The sequence below is a fragment of the Arachis ipaensis genome, chromosome B1 (assembly GCF_059453495.1).
Source record: "Arachis ipaensis isolate K30076 ecotype BB chromosome B1, ASM5945349v1, whole genome shotgun sequence".
Taxonomy (NCBI): domain Eukaryota; kingdom Viridiplantae; phylum Streptophyta; class Magnoliopsida; order Fabales; family Fabaceae; genus Arachis; species Arachis ipaensis.
Genome location: NC_142436.1, coordinates 38,081,511 through 38,094,392, shown reverse-complemented (window position 1 = coordinate 38,094,392; position 12,882 = coordinate 38,081,511). Strand labels below are relative to the sequence as shown.

The 12,882-nt window shown below is 38.4% G+C and overlaps 1 non-coding gene across 1 annotated transcript; it reads left to right on the top strand.

Annotated features, from left to right (window-relative positions):
- Nucleotides 1-9,059: 9,059 nt before the first annotated feature.
- Nucleotides 9,060-9,167, top strand: LOC148576253 (small nucleolar RNA R71). Its single transcript, XR_015903203.1, has one exon. It is a non-coding gene; the product is annotated as a small nucleolar RNA R71 (small nucleolar RNA).
- The last annotated feature ends 3,715 nt before the right edge of the window (nucleotides 9,168-12,882 follow it).

Here is a 12,882-nt window from a genome sequence, read left to right as displayed (position 1 = left end):
AACCCTGTTCAGATAAGGATGTTGCATTTTGGGATTTATTAATGCAAAGAAGTATTTTTACCTTTAATTAATTTTTAGTTCCTATTTTATTTAATTTATCATGTCTTCTTCTTATATTTCTGTGAACGTTGTATTAATGTCAATGGAGTAGAATCCCAACTTGACTTGGGGGTTGATTAAAAGGAGACCCTTGAGTTGGAATACTCAAGTGATTAGTTCAATTGGAAGTTGTTGGCTAACTCTCTATTTACTAACGCTAATCCTTCCCAAGGGAGAGGGTTAGGACTTGCGAATAAGAGTTAGCTCAATCACTTGACTTTTCCTTTATTTAGTAAGGGTTAACTAAGTGAAAATAACAACCTCTTGATACTACATGATGAGGGAAAAACAATTCCACACAAACTCACCGGAAAGTGCACCGGGTCGCATCAAGTAGTAATAACTCACAAGAGTGAGGTCGATCCCACAGGGATTGATGGATTGAGCAATTTTAGTTAGGTGATGAATTTAGTTAAGCGAATATTTGATGATTTGAGTGATTTTGATTAACAGAAGCTAAATTGCAAGAAAATAAAAGGTGCAGAATGGAAACTAGCTGAATTTTAAAGTGCAGGAAAAGTAAATTGCAGAAACTTAAAGTGTAAGAAAGTAAAAGAGCTGAAACTTAAATTGCGAGAAAAGTAAATTGCAGAAACTTAAATTGCAAGAAATGTAAATTGTTGAATCTAAATTGCTGAGAAATGTAAATTGCTTAAATAACTAAAGGATTTGGGTACTGGGATTCAGAATTTAACTAGAAAATGCAAGCTAAAGTAAATCAGAGAGCTATAAGATGAAGAGATTCAGTTCAGTAGCGAAACAGAAATGGAAAAGTGCTTGAAGAAATAAACAGTAAGAAAACTTAGCTCAAGTGTAAAATTCTAAAAGAAAAATTAAGATCGAAGAAGAGCAATGAGATTAAAAAGCAGATCTAGATCTCAATTACTCCCTTGACCAAACAGAAAAGAAATTGCAGAAGAAGAAAAAAATGAAATCAACCAAGGAAATTCATATCCAATTCTCCAATTCTCATAACTAAATAAAAGAAAAGCAAAGATGATTCTCAGATAAAGAAATTCAATAGAGTTCTTCAATTTCAATTCAAAAACCCCAAAACAGAAAGTAGAAGTTGCAGAAGAAAGAAAATGAAAACAGAAAGCAAACTAGATCTAATCCTAATTCTCCAAATTCAAAATGAAAATTAAAAGTGAAAACAAAAAATGTGCCAAAAAAAGCGTCCTTCTCAAATCAAATCTACTCCTATTTATACACTTTCTATTTTAGTTACGAAGCATTTGGAATGGGCTTTTGGCTTTAAAGAAACAATGGATCCGGATGGCACTTGATTGAAAATAGATCAGGGGTGTGCTCCAGTGGAGCGCTCCGTTGGGTTTTGTGAACGCTACGTTCACTTAGCATTGCGTGCCTTCCTCGTGCCAAGCCTTCTTGCCTAGCGTTCACTCTTTGAACGCTACGTTCACTCTTTGAGCGTGGCTCCTTCATGGTTGCTTGGTTTCCTTAGCTCTCTTCTTCGAAAATGTTAACTCTAGTGAACGTTACGTTCACCTTTCCAAACCCTGCCTTCTTGGTGCGTGCCTTTCCTTGCCTAGCTCTTTGGTGTGCATGCTTCCTTGGCCAAAAGTCACGAGGAAGTTCACAAAAGTGAACGCTACGTTAGGACTTTTGAGCACTTCCCTTGTTGCTTTGATGTTGTGCCTTGCTTCATTTGCTAGCAAACCATGAAAAAGGTCGAGATAGTGAACGTGGCATTCACTTCTTTGAACGCTACCCCTTGTTTTTCTTTGAGCCCAGCTCCCCTTGGTTTAAAGGTCGCGAAAATATTCACTAAAGTGAACTTGGCATTCACTCTTTTGAATGCTAGCCTTTGGGTTGGCTAACAATCCTTGCTTCCAAGCCAAGATCCACGAGAAAGGTAAAAGAGTGAATGCTATGTTCACTATTACAACGCTTTCTTGGCTCTTCTCTTTCTTCCTCATTTCTTCACCTACAAGCAACCAAACAACCAATCAAAATCTCACCAAAATCACAAGATCTTTGCATCATTTATAAAATCAATTTAATTCTGTCATAAATCTTATGATTTTGTGTAAAATAAATTATGTTTGATTGATATAACATAATCATGAAAATCCACTCCAATTACTTACTTATTGTGCAAGAAAGTGCATAAAACCTAATGAAACTAATGAGAAATGCTTGTAAAACTAGCATAAGATGACTTGTCATCACTACACTTGGAAAAATATAACAAGGATAGAACTTCCAATTAATCATTCCCCCGGTCAAGGCTTTTTATTCTGAATACATAAATCTCTTTTAATTTACATTGCTTTAATTTAAAATCATTTATTTTCCTGTTCTCTAACTCTTAAAATTTCTCGGAAAACTCCTGATTAATAAAATAGCACACTTTTGTCAACTCGTTGGGAGGTGACCTAGGATTTCTACTCCCAGTATTTTTATTCTAAATTTGTGACAACCCTTCTAAATTGATAAGCAGATGTTCGTCGATTAGGAACTTTACTCGCAACGTTAATTCTATATTAATTTCTTAATCGGCTAATTTCTGCCCGCATCAATTTTTGGCGCCGTTGCCGGGGAGTTACAATTGTGTGGTAAATTATTAGTTGGTGTACATATTTTTTATTTTTGCATATTTTATTTTATTTATTACCATGAGATGTATGTTTCTTTCATTGAATGACGCGTTCACTGCCTGACCCGAGATTAGCCACGTTTGATCCTGAAATTGAAAGAACTATTTCACGTATTAGGCGAGCTCGACGTAGGTTAGCCTCTGACGGTGGTAAAGTGGTTCTTACCAATTCACCAGTCTTATCTGAGGGCGAATCTGAAGCGCCATCTGAGGAAGAAACAAGCTCCTCTTCTATTGATACTGTTGATTTACGTGCAGGTAATATGGCGGAGCCCAGAAGGATTACTCTCCAGGAAGAGGGAGCTCCAGACTTTACACTGCAATCGTATCTAGCGCGTCACCCAAATCTGGCTGCAGAATTTGAACTGAAGACTGCGCTAATTAACCTAATACCTAAGTTTCATGGCTTACTTGCTCAGGAGCCTATCAAGCACCTTAGAGACTTTCAGACAGCCTGCTCAACTGCTAGGCGTCATGGTGTAGATGAGACTACTATTTTGCTATCTGCCTTCCCGTTTTCTCTTGAGGAAAAGGCAAGGGAGTGGTTCTACACTCAACCTGAAGCAGTCGTTAGCAACTGGGATCTGCTCAGAAGGGAGTTCCTGGAAAAATACTTTCCATCTGAAGTTACTGATAGACTGAGGATGGAGATTTCCTGCATTATCCAAGGCGAGTCAGAGACCCTTTACGAATATTGGGAACGCTTTAGGAATCTCCTAGACTCGTGCCCCCACCACAAGATTGACCAAATGGTGTTGGTGGACGAAATTGTGATCACATTAATGTAGTACTCTTTGTTATTGTATGGAATCATTATTATGGCTCTTTACTATGTGTGGACACAACTCCGTTCAACTAACCAGCAAGTGTACTGGGTCGTCCAAGTAATAAACCTTACGTGAGTAAGGGTCGATCCCACAGAGATTGTTGGCTTGAAGCAAGCTATGGTCACCTTGCAAATCTCAGTCAGGCGGATTTAAACATGATATTTTATTAGATTAAAATAAACAATAAAAGGGATAGAGATACTTATGTAGATTCATTGGCAGGGATTTCAGATAAGCGAATGGAGATGCTTTTTGTTCCTCTGAACCTCTGCTTTCTTGCTATCTTCATCCAATCAGTCTTACTCCTTTCCATGGCTGGCTTTATGTGATACATCACCACTGTCAATGGCTACTTTCGGTCATCTCTCGGGAAAATGATCCAATGCCCTGTCACGGCACGACTAATCGTCTGGAGGCATCACCGTTGTCAATGGCTTCATCTTATCCTCTCAGTGAATAATATGCTCACGCACCCTGTCACGGCACGGCTATTCATCTGTCGGTTCTCGATCATGCTGGAACAGGATTTACTATCCTTTTGCGTCTGTCACTAACGCCCTGCAATCGCGAGTTAGGAGCTCGTCACAGTCATTCAATCATTGAATCCTACTCAGAATACCACGGACAAGGTTTAGACTTTCCGGATTCTCTTGAATGCCGCCATTATTCTAGCTTACGCCACGAAGATTCTGGTTAGGAGATCTAAGAGATACTCATTCTAGCTTAATTCATGTAGAACGGAAGTGTTTGTCAGGCACGCGTTCATAAGGGAGAAGGATGATGAGCGTCACACATAATCATCACCTTCATCACGTTCTTGGGTGCGAATGGATATCTTAGAAGCGAAATAAGAAGAATTGAATAGAAAACAGTAGTACTTTGCATTAATCTTTGAGGAACAGCAGAGCTCTACACCTTAATCTATGGAGTGTAGAAACTCTACCGTTGAAAATACATAAGTGAAGGTCCAGGCATGGCCGAGATGGCCAGCCCCTCTGATCTAAGAACCAGGCGTCCAAAGATGCCTAATACAATAGTAAGAGGTCCTATTTATAATAAACTAACTACTAGGGTTTACATGAGTAAGTATTTGATGTATAAATCCACTTCCGGGGCCCACTTGGTGTGTGTTTGGGCTGAGCTTAAGTGTTGCACGTGCAGAGGCCATTTGTGGAGTTGAACGCCAGTTTCTGTGCCAGTTTGGGCGTTCAACTCTGGTTTTGGATCCTTTTCTGGCGCTAGACGCCAGATTTGGGCAGAAGGCTGGCGTTGAACGCCAGTTTACATCGTCAATTCTTGGCCAAAGTATGGACTATTATATATTTCTGGAAAGCCCTGGATGTCTACTTTCCAAAGCAATTGGAAGCGTGCCATTTCGAGTTCTGTAGCTCCAGAAAATCCACTTTGAGTGCAGGGAGGTCAGAATCCAACAGCATCAGCAGTCCTTTTTCAACCTCTGAATCTGATTTCTGCTCAAGTCCCTCAATTTCAGCCAGAAAATACCTGAAATCACAGAAAAACACACAAACTCATAGTAAAGTCCAGAAATGTGAATTTAACATAAAATCTATTAAAAACATCCCTAAAAGTAACTAGATCCTACTAAAAACAATGTCAAAAAGCGTATAAATTATCCGCTCATCACAACACCAAACTTAAATTGTTGCTTGTCCCCAAGCAACTGAAAATAAAAATAGGATAAAAAGAATAGAATATACTGTAAATTCCAAACTATCAATGAAACAGAGCTTCAATCATATGAGCGGGACTTATAGCCTTTTGCCTCTTGAATAGTTTTGGCATCTCACTTTATCCATTGAGGTTCAGAATGATTGGCATCTATAGGAACTCAGAGTTCAGATAGTGTTATTGATTCTCCTAGTTCAGTATGATGATTCTTGAACACAGCTATTTTATGAGTCTTGGCCGTGGCCCTAAGCACTTTGTTTTCCAGTATTACCACCGGATACATAAATGCCACAGACACATAATTGGGTGAACCTTTTCAGATTGTGACTCAGCTTTGCTAAAGTCCCCAATTAGAGGTGTCCAGGGTTCTTAAGCACACTCTTTTTTTGCTTTGGACCTTGACTTTAACCGCTCAGTCTCAAGTTTTCACTTGACACCTACACGCCACAAGCACATGGTTAGGGACAGCTTGGTTTAGCCGCTTAGACCAGGATTTTATTCCTTTAGGCCCTCCTATCCACTGATGCTCAAAGCCTTGGGATCCTTTTTATTTCCCTTGCCTTTTGGTTTTAAGGGTTATTGGCTTTTTGCTATTGCCTCTTGGTTTTAAGAGCTTTGGCTTTTTCTGCTTGCTTTTTCTTTTTCTTTCTATTTTTTTTTTTTCGCCTAATTTTTTTCTATATTTTTTTTCTGCAAGCTTTGTTCTTTGCTGCTTTTTCTTGCATCAAGAATCATTTTTATGATTTTTCAGATTATCAAATAACATGTCTCCTAGTCATCATTCTTTCAAGAGCCAACATATTTAACATTCTTAAACAACAACTTTAAAAGACATATGCACTGTTCAAGCATACATTCAGAAAACAAGAAGTATTGTCACCACATCAATATAATTAAACTAAGTTCAAAGATAAATTCGAAACTCATGTACTTCTTGTTCTTTTGAATTAAAACATTTTTCATTTAAGAGAGGTGATGGATTCATAGGACATTCATATCTTTAAGACAAAGTTACTAACTATTAATGATCATGTAATTAAGACACAAACATAGATAAGCACATAACATAGAAAATGGAAAACAGAGAAAGTAAGAACAAGGAATGAGTCCACCTTAGTGATGTCCTTGAGCTCTTCTATGTCTCTTCCTTGTCTTTGCTGCTCCTCCTTCATTGCTTTTAGATCTTCTTTGATTTCATGAAGGATGATGGAGTGCTCTTGATGTTCCACCCTTAGTTGCTTCCAATAATTGTGTGGAAGAAAATGTATCCCCTGAGGTATCTCAGGGATCTCTTGATTTGCAGTCAAATGTTCTACCACTGAGCTATAGACCCTTGATGGAAGCTTTTGTCTTCCCTTTCCTCTTTCTAGAGGTTTCTCTGGCCTTAGGTGCCATCAATGGTTATGGAAAAAACAAAAAAGCTATGCTTTTACCACACCAAACTTAGAATGTTGCTCGCCCTCGAGCAAAGGAAGAAAGACTGAAGAAGATATGGAGGAGATGGATGGGAGTGTGTATTCGGCCATATGGGTCGGATTGGGTGGGAGAGAGATGTTGAATTTTGAAGGTAGTGGGTGTATGGATGTGAGTGGTAAATGGATAACAGAAGGGATGAGTGTTTATTGGGAATAGAGGATGATTGAGAAGAGAGAAGAGAGTGAGTGAAGGTAGGTGGGGATCCTGTGGGGTCCACAGATCCTGAGGTGTCAAGGCATTTACATCCCTGCACCAATTTAGGCATGCAAAATGCCCTTGCACACAACTCTGGGTGTTCAGCGCCAGGTTGGTGCCCATTCTGGGCGTTCAACGCCCCTTTGCTGCCATTTCTGGCGTTGAACGCCAGAACCATGCTTGTTCTGGGCGTTCAGCGCCAGGATGCTCCCATTCTGGGCGTTCAGCGCCAGAACTATGCTCTGTTCTGGCGTTTGAACGCCAGACAGATGCTCCTCCAGGGTGTGATTTTTCTTCTGCTATTTTTGATTTCGTTTTCAATTTTTTTCTATTTATTTTGTGACTCCACATGATCATGAACCTAAGAAAACATGAAAAACAATGAAAATAAAAGTTAGATAAACATTGGGTTGCCTCCCAACAAGCGCTTCTTTAATGTCAATAGCTTGACAGTGGGCTCTCATGGAGCCTCACAGATGTGCAGAGCTTTGTTGAGACTCTCCAACACCAAACTTAGAGTTTGGATATGGGAGTTCAACACCAAACTTAGAGTTTGGTTGTGGCCTCCCAACACCAAACTTAGAGTTTGACTGTGGGGGCTTGGGTTGACTCTGCTTTGAGAGAAGCTTTTTCTGCTTCCTCTCCATGGTTGCAGAGGGAGATCCTTGAGTTTTGAATACAAGGGAGTTCTCATTCCATTGAAGGACTATTTCACCTCTGTCAACATCAATCACAGCTCTTACTGTGGCCAGGAAAGGTCTTCCTAGGATGATGGATTCATCCTCTTCCTTTCCAGTATCCAGGACTATGAAATCAGCAGGGATGTAAAGGCCCTCAACTTTTACCAATACATCTTCTACGTGCCCATAAGCCTGTCTTCTTGAGCTGTCTGCCATCTCTAGTGAGATTTTAGCAGCTTGCACCCCATAGATTCCCAGTTTCTCTATTACAGAGAGGGGCATGAGGTTTATTCCTGAACCAAGGTCACACAGAGCCTTAAAGATCATGGTGCCTATGGTACAGGGTATTATGAACTTTCCAGGATCCTGTCTCTTCTGAGGCAATGTCAGTTGATCCAGATCACTTAGTTCATTGATGAACAAGGGAGGTTCAACTTCCCAAGCATCAATGCCAAACAATTTGGCATTCAGCTTCATGATTGCACCAAGAAACTTGGTAGTTTGCTCTTCAGTGACATCCTCATTCTCTTCAAAAGAGGAATACTCATCAGAGCTCATGAAGGGCATAAGGAGGTTCAATGGAATCTCTATGGTCTCTAGATGAGCCTCAGAGTCCTTTGGTTCCTCAGAGGGAAGCTCCTTATTGACCACTGGACGTCCCAGGGGGTCTTCCTCCTTGGGATTCACGTCCTCTCCTCTCCTCACAGGTTCGGCCATGGCGCTTATGTCAATGGCCTTGCACTCTCCTTTTGGGTTCTCTTCTGTATTGCTTGGGAGAGTACTAGGAGGGATTTCAGTGATCCTTTTACTCAGCTGGCCCACTTGTGCTTCCAGATTTCTAATGGAAGACCTTGTTTCATTCATGAAACTTACAGTGGCCTTAGATAGATCAGAGACTAGATTTGCTAAATTAGAAGCATTTTGTTCAGAGTTCTCTGTCTGTTGCTGAGTTGATGATGGAAAAGGCTTGCTATTGCTAAACCTGTTTCTTCCACCATTATTAAAGCCTTGTTGAGGCTTTTGATCCTTCCATGAGAAATTTGGATGATTTCTCCATGTTGAGTTATAGGTGTTTCCATAAGGTTCACCTAAGTAATTAACCTCTGCTATTGCAGGGTTCTCAGGATCATAGGCTTCTTCTTCAGAAGATGCCTCTTGAGTACTGTTGGATGCAGCTTGCATTCCATGCAGACTCTGAGAAATCATATTGACTTGCTGAGTCAATATTTTGTTCTGAGCCAATATGGCATTCAGAGTATCAACTTCAAGAACTCCCTTCTTCATAGGCGTCCCATTACTCACAGGATTCCTTTCAGAAATGTACATGAACTGGTTATTAGCAACCATGTCAATGAGTTCTTGAGCTTCTGCAGGCGTTTTCTTTAGGTGAATGGATCCACCTGCAGAAGTGTCCAGTGACATCTTTGATAGCTCAGATAAACCATCATAGAATATATCCAGGATGGTCCATTCTGAAAGCATGTCAGAAGGACACTTTTTGGTCAACTGTTTGTATCTTTCCCAAGCTTCATAGAGGGATTCACCTTCTTTCTGTCTGAAGGTTTGAACATCAGCTCTAAGCTTGCTCAGCTTTTGAGGAGGAAAGTACTTGGCTAAGAAAGCCGTGACCAGCTTATCCCAAGAGTTCAGGCTGTCTTTAGGTTGAGAATCCAACCATAATCTAGCTCTGTCTCTTACAGCAAAAGGGAAAAGCATGAGCCTGTAGACTTCAGGATCTATTCCATTAGTCTTAACAGTATCACATATCTGCAAGAATTCAGTCAAGAACTGAAAAGGATCTTCAGATGGAAGTCCATGAAACTTGCAGTTCTGCTGCATCAGAGAAACTAATTGAGGTTTCAGCTCAAAGTTGTTTGCTCCAATGGCAGGAATGGAGATGCTTCTTCCATGTAAATTGGAATTAGGTGCAGTAAAGTCACCAAGCATCCTCCTTGCATTATTATTATTTTCGGCTGCCATCTCCTCTGCCTGTTCTAAAATTTCTGAAAGGTTATCTCTGGATTGTTGTATTTTAGCTTCTCTTAATTTTCTCTTCAGAGTTCTTTCAGGTTCTGGATCTGCTTCCACAAGAATGTTCTTATCCTTGCTCCTGCTCATATGACAAGGAAGAATGGCCAGAAAAATGATAATAATAATAGAGATCCTTTATACCACAGTATAGGGATCCCTTTGTAAGTAGAAGAAGAGGGGGAGATAAAGGATGTGATGTAAAGGAAGAAACACAACTGTGAGGATTGGAATGTGAGATGAGATGTTAGGACATGAATGAATAAATAGAATGAGATGGGGGAAGAATAATTTTCGAAAATTATTTTGAAAAGGAGTTAGTGATTTTTGAAAATTGGTTTTTGAAAATTAGTTAGTATTTTTCGAAAATTTTTTAATTCAAAAATAAAAAATAAAAATAATTAGTTAATTAAAAAGAAATTTTTGAAAAAGTAGAGAGAGAGAGAGTTAGTTAGGTGGTTTTGAAAAAGTTAAGAAACAAACAAAAAGTTAGTTAGTTAGTTGAAACAAATTTTGAAAAGATAAGTAGTTAGGAGGTTAGGAAAGATATTTTGAAAAGATATTTTTGAAAAAGATAAGATAAGAAGATCTTTTTGAAAAGATATGATTGAAATTAGTTTTGAAAAAGATTTGATTTTTAAAATCACAATTAATGACTTGATTCATAAGAAATCACAAGATATGATTCTAGAACTTAAAGTTTGAATCTTTCTTGACAAGCAAGTAACAAACTTCAAATTTTTGAATCAAAACATTAATTGTTTAAGTTATTTTCGAAAATTATGATTTAAAATGAGAAAAAGATTTTTGAAAAATATTTTTGGAATTTTCGAAAATAACTAAGAATTTTGAAAAAGATTTGATTTTTGAAAAAGATTTTGAAAAAGATAAGATTTTCAAATTGAAAATTTGATTTGACTCATTTGCAACAACTTGATTTTAAAAAATTTTTGAAAAAGTCAACTCAAATTTTCGAATTTGATGAGAGAAAAAGGGAAATATATTATTTTTTTATTTTTGAATTTTTATGATGCAAGAGAAAAACATGAAAATTATGCAATGCATGAAATTTTTAGATCAAAACATGTGATGCATGCAAGAATGCTATGAATGTCAAGATGAACACCAAGAACACTTTGAAGATCATGATGAACATCAAGAACACATTTTTGAAAAATCTTTAATGCAAGGAAAACATGCAAGACACCAAACTTAGAATTCTTTAATGCTTAGACACTAAGAATTCAAGAATGCATATGAAAAACACTATACAACACAAAACAAACAAATCATCAAGATCAAACAAGAAGACTTACCAAGAACAACTTGAAGATCATGAAGAACACCATGAATGCATGAAATTTTCGAAAGATTTGCAAGATGTATATGCAAATGACACCAAACTTATGATATGACTCAAGACTCAAACAAGAAACACAAAATATTTTTGATTTTTTTGATTTTCTAATTTTTTTGGATTTTTATTTTATATTTTTCGAAAAATTCTTTTGAAAAAGAAAATAAGGGTTCCAAAATTATTAATATGAATTCCAGGAATCTTGCCATGTTAGTCTTAAAGCTCCAATCAAAGGGTCAGGCATGGCTTAATAGCCAGCCAAGCTTTAATCAAAATATGAGTGTAATTCAGACATGACAAGCCTAACATGCTCTATCCAAAAGAATTAGACATGGCTTTACAGCCAGCCAGGCTGCAACATATAATTACATGGGCTGGAGTGATTAGTTGAATACCAATCCCAAAGTAGTTTGGGTATGGCTTTACAGCCAGATATGATTCAACATATTTCATGAAACACTAGAATTCATTCTTAAAATTTTGAAGCCATAGAATAATTTATTTTTGAAAATATTTTTAAATTTTTTTTTTTCGAAAACAGATCAGAAAATTTTAGAAATATTTTCGAAAAATTTTTGAAAAGAAAATAAAATAAAAAGAAAATTACCTAATCTGAGCAACAAGATGAGCCGTCAGTTGTCCAAACTCAAACAATCCCCGGCAACGGCGCCAAAAACTTGGTGGACGAAATTGTGATCACATTAATGTAGTACTCTTTGTTATTGTATGGAATCATTATTATGGCTCTTTACTATGTGTGGACACAACTCCGTTCAACTAACCAGCAAGTGTACTGGGTCGTCCAAGTAATAAACCTTACGTGAATAAGGGTCGATCCCACAGAGATTGTTGGCTTGAAGCAAGCTATGGTCACCTTGCAAATCTCAGTCAGGCGGATTTAAACATGATATTTTATTAGATTAAAATAAACAATAAAAGGGATAGAGATACTTATGTAGATTCATTGGCAGGGATTTCAGATAAGCGAATGGAGATGCTTTTCGTTCCTCTGAACCTCTGCTTTCTTGCTATCTTCATCCAATCAGTCTTACTCCTTTCCATGGCTGGCTTTATGTGATACATCACCACTGTCAATGGCTACTTTCGGTCATCTCTCGGGAAAATGATCCAATGCCCTGTCACGGCACGGCTAATCGTCTGGAGGCATCACCGTTGTCAATGGCTTCATCTTATCCTCTCAGTGAATAATATGCTCACGCACCCTGTCACGGCACGGCTATTCATCTGTCGGTTCTCGATCATGCTGGAATAGGATTTACTATCCTTTTGCGTCTGTCACTAACGCCCTGTAATCGCGAGTTAGGAGCTCGTCACAGTCATTCAATCATTGAATCCTACTCGGAATACCACGGACAAGGTTTAGACTTTCCGGATTCTCTTGAATGCCGCCATCATTCTAGCTTACGCCACGAAGATTCTGGTTAGGAGATCTAAGAGATACTCATTCTAGCTTAATTCATGTAGAACGGAAGTGTTTGTCAGGCACGCGTTCATAAGGGAGAAGGATGATGAGCGTCACACATAATCATCACCTTCATCACGTTCTTGGGTGCGAATGGATATCTTAGAAGTGAAATAAGAAGAATTGAATAGAAAACAGTAGTACTTTGCATTAATCTTTGAGGAACAGCAGAGCTCTACACCTTAATCTATGGAGTGTAGAAACTCTACCGTTGAAAATACATAAGTGAAGGTCCAGGCATGGCCGAGATGGCCAGCCCCTCTGATCTAAGAACCAGGCGTCCAAAGATGCCTAATACAATAGTAAGAGGTCCTATTTATAATAAACTAGCTACTAGGGTTTACATGAGTAAGTATTTGATGTATAAATCCACTTCCGGGGCCCACTTGGTGTGTGTTTGGGCTGAGCTTAAGTGTTGCACGTGCAGAGGC